General features: G+C 36.3%; 1 pseudogene; it reads left to right on the top strand.

Moving 5' to 3' along the window:
* The first annotated feature begins 6,419 nt into the window (after positions 1-6,419).
* On the top strand, positions 6,420-6,547 carry LOC145292599 (U2 spliceosomal RNA; annotated as a pseudogene).
* Positions 6,548-8,775: the final 2,228 nt, after the last annotated feature.

The following is an 8,775-nucleotide window of genomic DNA, read 5'->3' as shown; positions in this document are numbered from 1 at the left end:
CACCCCACCACCACCATCACCACCACCACCACAAGAATCTCTTATTATTTTAAGCTGCATAGCTTGTTTGTGAAAATTTATTTTTATCATTTATAAAATAAAACAGGATGAATTTATTTGTTAATTATTTTTTTTGTCACTTTGTAATATAATTACACTTGCTTAAACAGTAATAATTATAATATTTTAAAATGTTCGAAAAATAAACAAAACATTTCAATTATAAAAACGTTTCATTTGATTATTTGCCAAAAGATATTTAAAAATTCAAAGAAATAAGCACTGTTTTGAAATTTCCGATTTCAGATACGGCGGCCATGTTGAAGTGACTACTTTCTATTTTACCTTTTTAATTTGCAGAGCTTCACCCACAAAGTTTATAACAAGCAACGACATTCCTGTCTAAATATTGTCGTTTTTAGCGTTGGTAAAAAAAAAAAACATACAAATATATTTTATTAATATACTGGCGGTCTTTACTAGTTTTTATATTAATATATTGACGTAGTTAATGCAGTTTTTATATCTATTTCGAAAATTATTCGATGTAGATAGATTCCGAAACGTTTAATATTTTAATATAAAAAATATCAAATGAATTTAAAGCCAAACGTGTTTTTATGAAACGGAAATGCATTCTAGCTGATTTAATCTAAATAGTCTGTTTTGCAAGTAAATTATGTTTCTAATCTTTTGACAAACGTAAATAAAATATAGGAGATACTTATTGCTTTTATAATGAAAAATAATAATTACTGGGCCGCCCATTGCGATCAGCGCCTGCTAAATCAGATTCAGCAATTCAGCATCGTTTGACTTTCTAACGGAAAGATTCACAGAGACTATTTCTCTACAAGTAATTCTGTTTAAGGAAAAGCCATATTGTTTTGTGAACAGCGATTTGTAATCCATAGAAGTAGCATTGATGGGGAAAAGGCAATGCTGCAATAAGCACGACATGCACTTGGTAGTAAAACAAGTTTGAAGAAGATAAAAATATAATTTCTCTCTATTGATTGCTTTTGTTTAAATAGCTTTTCAAATGTTCATAGCCGATATCAACCGGAATTTTGTTTTATATACTTCATCCATGTTTCTTGGTCATTGTCATTTAGCGTGTTGTATAAAACATTCTTAAGCTTTCTTTCTGTATCCTGCTACTGTTTTTTTTTTACTAAAAAGAATTCCTTTCATACTTTATCACCTAACTTGTAACGTTGCACATTAAAATGGTTTACTTCTGCTTGTGCAGCTGCCATTTGTCAAATGCAGCATGCGTTCCGCAGATTCAACCGACATAAGTCCATCTCAAATAAACAGAAGTATATAGAAGCTAGAAATAATTGTAAGAGAGTGATAGAGACAGCTAAGACAGATTACTCTGAAGCCACCAGAAAACGCATCGAAGCACAGAAATTAGGAACCCGGGATTTTTGGAAAATCTACAACAACGTAGTAAATAATGGGCAGTCAACTATTCCCCCACTATCAAACAATCATGAGGTTGCTTGCACGGCTTGCCAGTCGGTTTGCCTCAAACTCCACATTGGACCCGGTACACCACTCCCTCCCTGATTTTCCTTTGCGAACAGACGCCACACTAGACGATTTGAAAATCACCCCTTCTCAGGTACATGCTATTATAAAAAACCTAGACACCTCAAAAGCATGTGGACCAGATCTCATCCCGGCTGTGCTATTAAAAAAATGCTCTGCCGAGGTTGCTCCAGTTCTCTCCAATATATGCCTTACCGAATCTTGCTTTCCCGACTGCTGGAAAACCGCTTCTGTGGTACCAGTCTTCAAGAATTTTGGTGAAAGCACTGACCCACTAAATTATCGCCCCATTAGCCTCCTCCCACTTTTCGCCAAAATATTTGAGTCCTTAGTTAATCAAGCCGTAGTCCAGCACCTAACAGCGTCTAAACTCCTGATTGACAAACAATATGGATTCAGGCAAGCCCGTTCAACAGCAGATATCTTAACTGTAGTTTCTCAACGTATATACCGTTCATTGGACAAAACAGGGGAGGGTAGAGCGGTAGCCCTTGATATATCTAAGGCTTTTGACAGGGTATGGCACGATGGTCTTCTAAGGGAAATTAGATCATATGGTATCACTGGAAGAATTCATAATGTAATTAAATCCTTCTTAAGTAAGAGAAAAATCCAAGTTGTCCTCGACGGTCGTACATCTAAACAATATGACATAAATGCGGGAGTACCTCAGGGGTCTATCCTTGGACCTCTATTACTCCTGATATTCATAAATGACCTCCCTGATAAAATTGTATCGGAGATGGGTATATTTGCCGATGACACCATTCTCTATAACAGATATGAGGGGAAAACAAATGAACACATATCCAAGGAAATGGCAGAAACAGTAGAGGATGACCTCCAATCTTTAGTGGAATGGGGGAAAAACGGATGGTTACATTCAATGCTGCTAAGACTAAGCTTGTTTCCTTCAATAACTACAAGAAACCCTCTCTACCACCAATAGCAATGGCCAAGAACACATTGCCTGAAAGTAATTCGTTTAAACTCCTCGGCCTAACGTTTACAGGGAATATGAACTGGAATAGATACATTGAGAGCATTGCCAAGACTGCTGCAAGGAAGGTTGGCTCCCTCTCCCATGTTGGAAAACTACTTACGCCTGAAAGTATCCTGTACCTCTATAAGGCCACCATTCGCCCATGTATGGAGTACTCTTGTCACATCTGGGCTGGTGCATCTGCTGCTTGTCTCTCGCTCCTGGGCAGGGTTCAAAAGAGAGTCGCCAACCTGATAGGTCCTCAACTGTCATCTAGGCTTCAGCCTCTATCCCATCGATGAGATGTTGCATCCCTCTGCCTGTTCTACAAATACTTTAATGATGAATTCTCTGACGAACTGCAAACACTTGTACCTCCTCGACGTAACTACCCCCGACAAACCCGACAAGCTAGTAAGTCTCATCACTTTACAGTAGAAATCCCTAGGTGCAAGAAAGCTTTTTACTCCAATAGTTTCTTCCCCAGAACGGCAGGTCTTTAGAACTCCCTTCCGGGATTCTGCTTTCCCAACTGTACTGATATGCAGAAGTGCAAGTGTAATGTGAACAAACATCTTTCTACTCATCTCCCTTAATTATGCCCCTGCAAGTTAAGTCCCTGATAGTAACCCCATGCTTCAAAGTGGAACTGTGCCTTGTTTGGAGTGAAAATTGAATTTAAAAAAAAATCGAATAAAAAAAAAATAGAGTAGTTGGACAAAAAAGTACAATATATCAATGCGAGTACAACGATGCCATTATTTATGCGCTTGTTTCGGTCTATCCTTCCTAAGAGGTGATGGGGATATAGTGGTTAATGACTCGGACTGACGACTTGGGTTTCCAAGTTCGATTTCAGTTCGTTCCCCAGAAATCACTTTCATTTAGCATGTTGGCAACCTTCACAGCATCCTTCTTGTGCATTTTCTTTTTCATACTCACCTGTTTATGTAGATGTTCATTTTTCATTCAACCGCTTTTGGACTAATATAAAGATAAATACTCATAAAATTTCATAAAAAAAGTATATGCTGTTTATGATTTGCATGAGAGAGTAAATAACTACGATGAATATATTTAAATGAGACAAAAAGTAAGTTTAGTGAATTTATTAACACATTGTTGTTCATGGGAAAATATTAGAACTTGCGGTTTTAAGCAAAAATCATTCGTTATGAACGATTGTCAATACCCCTTTATGCATACATCTTTGCAGAACATCGAAACAAACAAAGAAAAAAAAACGAAAAAGATAAATGGTTATGCTTTGTTATGTTATGTTAATTTCTTTAAACTTATAGAACACTTATTCAGCTCAAATAGATCCTTTAGACTTTCATGAAATTCGAACTCGGATATTTATATGTAAATAACAACATAATATCAGAAGCTTGGGAGGTGACAATGGTCTAGTTGTTAACGACACAAAATGATAACCTGGGTATTCTGTTCGATTCTATTTCGTTCCACAAAAATAACTTTCACTTATGATGTAGTAAACCTTCACGTGATCCCACCTGTAAGTACCCAGAATTCTGAATAAAAATTATCGGGAAAACCAATGCCAACAATAGAATCTTTGGATCCATATGATATTATGATGATGATCAGTAGTCTGAAGTGTACAGTATGCAAAACCTTGTGTATAGAAATATGATGAAGATAAAGGAATGAATCGCCACTTGAATGTAAGGAGCTACTATTTAGGAAAGATTAACAAGACGTTAGTTTTCATTATAGTTAAACGTCTGTATATTAGTACAGTCAGGGAGCAGGTAGCAGGAAGGGAATTCCAAAGCCTAGCTGTTTGAGGAAAAAAAAAACTAGCAGTGAAGGGGTGAAATTTTACTGCTAAGAGGGGTTTGTTAGGGATATGTATGTGACGGGGGCACAATTGCAACGGGTTCCTCAGAGCACATGCCATTAAAATATTTGTAAAACAGACACAGATGCAACATTGCGGCGATGGTACAGATGTTTGAACTTAGTTGACAAAGTGGGACCTATTAGATTGAAAACTCTTTTTTGGACCCTATCCAAGAGGGAGAGGCTAATGTTAGATGCACCAGCCGAGATGTGTCAACAATATTTCATACATGGGCGAATGGTAGCCTTGTAGATATAAAGGATACTCTCAGGTGTGAGTAGTCTTCTTGCTCGATAGAGGGAACCCACATTCCTTGCATCAGCCTTCGCTATGTCCTCAACATATTTGTTCCAGTTCATATTGCCTGTGAATGTTAGGACCAGGGGTTTGAAGAAAGAATTCTCAGGTAAGCTGTTATTTGTCAAGAATATCGGTGGTTGGAGAAGAATCTTATAATTGTCAAAGTAGAGCAGGTTAGTCTTACTAGCATTAAATGCTACCATCCATTTGCGGCCCAATTTCACTACAATCTGGAGGTCATTTTCTAACGATTCTGCCATTGTCTTAGATTTATGTTCATCCGTTCTTCCCTCGTGCGTGTTATAGAGCGTTGTATCATCAGCAAATATACCCATCTTTGACATAATATCATCAGGAAGGTAGTTTATGAATATTAGGAATAATAGTGGTCCAAGGATCGACCCATACGATACTCCTACATTAATGTTATGCTGCTTGATGTAGGTCCATCAATAACAACCTGGACGGTCCTATTGTCTAGGATGAATCTAATTATATTTAGTATACTTCCAATTATACCGTATAATTTAATTTTCATTAGCCGCCCTTCATGCCAGACTTTTGAAACAGCTTTGCCCGCCTTATCAAGTGCATGGTATATGCATTCAGAGATGAATGTTAAAATATCTGCAGTAAAACAACATTGTCTTAATCTATACTGTTTGTCAAAGAGAAGATTTGCTTTTGCAAGGTGGTGGACTATTGCTTGATTAATAAAGATTTCAATAATTTTAGCGAAGGGGGGGGGGGCTGATAGGGCGATAATTGAAAGGGTCAGTCCTTTCACCAGAATTCTTTTATACTAGTACCGCAGAGGTCATCTTTCAGCTATTAAGTACCTATCTTTCTTTCTGTCTCTCTCTGGGTATAATTCGCCAAGTGAAAATCACAAGTACGCTGCAACAAAACTGAATAAATAAATTGGATGGTTTTATAAACGACATAATTCTAATTTCTATTTTCTTTTTCATTGGGAAATTCATTAAGGTTATTTTGTGCAAACCTTTTCCTTTATTCACTTTCCATGAGGTGTGAAATTTTTTTTTTAGTCGCGTGCAAGCGACTCTATAAGTCACTTCGTCAGTCCATCTGTCGGTCGGTCTGTCCGTAACACTTTTGTGCTTGGCTTTTTTTTCTTAAGATCAAAGGTCTGTTGTTAATAGATGCTGTTCTTAGCTTTTTAAGTTTTTCTTTTTGTCTTTTGTTTTTTTTTCCCCGCCCTCAACACAAATGAATTATCGTATCATCATTGTTATCTCTTTTGTTTTTACACGGAAATAAAAAATGTTTTAAACAATTGGGTGCCAAGTAGGACGTCCCCAAGTACGAAAGGGCGAATGCGGTATTATGGTGAAAGAAGATTCTAGCTAAGAGAAACTTTTGTTTAGTTCTAGAGTTACAAGCATGACAAACGACCCCCCCCCTTTTGAGTTGGCCTTGTGCCTAAGTTTTTTGTTCATGTTCTTTTTTTGCTTGAATAAAAGATTTAATATCTCAAAGTGTAGTATCTGTTCCGGCAGATACTGCAAGCAAAGACCATATGTGGGGGCAATCCCACATATAAGACCTTGGTTAATGTAGGGGCACTCCTTCATACCAATTGTCACTATCCAGCTCCCCTACTCGCTGGGGTGTTGGTCCCCATTTTCCCTTCACTCCTCACATTAAAAATCGGCCTTCTGCCTAATTTGCTCGGTGAGGGAGTAGATAAATACCCTTTTCTTGGCCTTTTAGCTAAGATCAAAGTGTAGTATCTGATCTTACTACATACTGTACTTATTGTGATATAAAGTGGGGGGATCACTTTTCTGTATTAATTTAATGTAAAATGATCACCCACTTTACAACCAGTCAGTCTCAAAGCCATTCAAGTCATTCCCCAGATCATTCAAGTTCTTTTTGAAGGATTCCAGTTATTTTTTTAAGCATTCAAGTCATTCTTAAGGTCATTCAATTCATCCTTAAGTTCATTAAAGTCATTCTAAGTCATTTACTTTTTATTTATTTAAGTCATTTCAGCCCATTTTTCGGTCATTTTAGTTTATCTTTAAGAATTTCATGTCAATCCTACATTCACGCATTCATTCATTACACGAAAGCACGCAACTAATGGCTATCGGCCTTGTTTTTTAAATAGTTGGTGGAATTTTGTGTTTTTGAATTTGGCTGTTGGAGCTGAGTAGCAGGTCGAGGTGTTTGTGAGCATGAACTTTAGAAAGAAGGAAAAATGGAGAAAGATATATATTTTTTATTAAATCAAATTGTCTGATAAAAGTGTTAATGATTACTATTTGTGCTCAGAAAGTTTTCTGAGGATCTAGATATGGAATCGAAAGATTTATGTAATGTCTGATTGTACAGCTTGTGATATAATTTGATTCAGTTTTCAACGTTTTTAGGTGCTTAAACTGTTTGAGTTTTCGATATCTTGTCATGTGCTTATTAGAAAAGTATATTTGTTTTGTGTTGATGTTCTGCATATGTTTGTATTTTTAAGGTGTTTAAGGATGAAGTGGCAGTAAAACCAATTGTTAAGTGTTTATAATTCCGTTTATATGTAAATTATTATTATTTAACTACTATGCATTACATTTTCTGCACTGGATACATGGTCATCTTTGAATGAAGCAAAAGTCTGCCCTGTTTTCTCGTCGGATTGTCTCGTAAGTCCAGTTCAATGCGGAAGTCAAATGTCTAACTGTTAATTGTTGACTTTCACTTTTAACAACTGATAATATTAAATACAGCATGGAGATAAATTTACACTAGTGTATATTTACTTCCTTTAAAGATTGTAATGCTGGGTATGTGGCAGCCAAACCAGTTGCCAACATTACCCCGATTTTTATTGAAACCAAGCGAAAGCTCTTTTTAGTATCCTCGTTGTTCCTTTAAGTGCAATTGTCTGGATCTCTTTTACACTTGGTTCACCAGGAATATTAGTTAGGTAGGAATTCGGGTTATTCTTCATAAGCCCTGTGGCATCTATAATAACTGGTATGATTGATATCTCTCTAAGATTCCAGTTTCTTTTTATATCATACATGAGACCTTGGTATTTGGGCTTTTTCTCCTTTTCAGCTCTGTTCAGACCTCCATCAATTAAGAATACAGAATAATATGTTATAGAAAGACAGCTCCTCCTTCGTTGTAGGCTCCTATGTATGTAAAATCTATAGTCACGGACACCACCATGGTATCCCCTACTTAGTTTTACTACGTATGGAGTCAATACTTTATCTTTTAGGGTTTATTGCAATAAAGTTCGTAATATTACGTATTCTTATTGTTTTTCGCTGTTCAGAACGGAATTGCTCTCACAAACTCGTTCGACCTCTGGAGTATTATGTGTTCATCTTCTGAAGTATCATTTTCGACAACATTTGGATATCGTTTCCTCATCAGTTCATGGGTTTTTGTGGGTAAACCTTGGCCCTTTTACCAAATAAATCATGTTTCCGATCTGTGTCTCAACTATCTCTTTTTCCCCCACACACAAGATTTAAGATTTTTGAACATCCGACAACAAAGGTTTTCTCCAACTGTGAAGCATTCCTTCGTAACATTTTTTTGTGTCTGTTTTGTATAGGTTGGCAATGATTTATAAAACACTGTTTAAATCTCTCTTGCAAACATTGCTTCTACTTCATAAAAGATGGAACATTGTTATTTAGGATCCTCCTATATTCTTGCAAATAACCTTGGAAGGTTTTTCTGTAGGTGTACCTCTCGCTTTCTTTAACGCTCATTTAAACCTATAAAATGAGCCGTTCTGCCTTACCATTGCTTCTCGTATGATATTTACAATGGTGATATGTTCCATTATCAATACTTAAAAATAAAATTCACTAAACGTGAATTGCATTTGTTTAATACAATACAGTATACAACACCGAACAAATTATGTAAAATAAAAAACTAATATTCACTTCTGGACTTGTTTTTCTAGCTACATGCTAATATTATCGGACATTTCTAGAAACTGTCGACCACTAGTAGATAAAAGTAAATATTCAGTAGACCAAAATAATGTATGTTGATCCTAGACCATAGGAGATTCTTTGTCGCC

The sequence above is a fragment of the Euprymna scolopes genome, chromosome 13 (genome assembly GCF_053919585.1).
Source record: "Euprymna scolopes isolate OS-2025 chromosome 13, ASM5391958v1, whole genome shotgun sequence".
Lineage (NCBI taxonomy): Eukaryota > Metazoa > Mollusca > Cephalopoda > Sepiida > Sepiolidae > Euprymna > Euprymna scolopes.
This window is presented reverse-complemented; position numbering and strand designations above follow the sequence as displayed.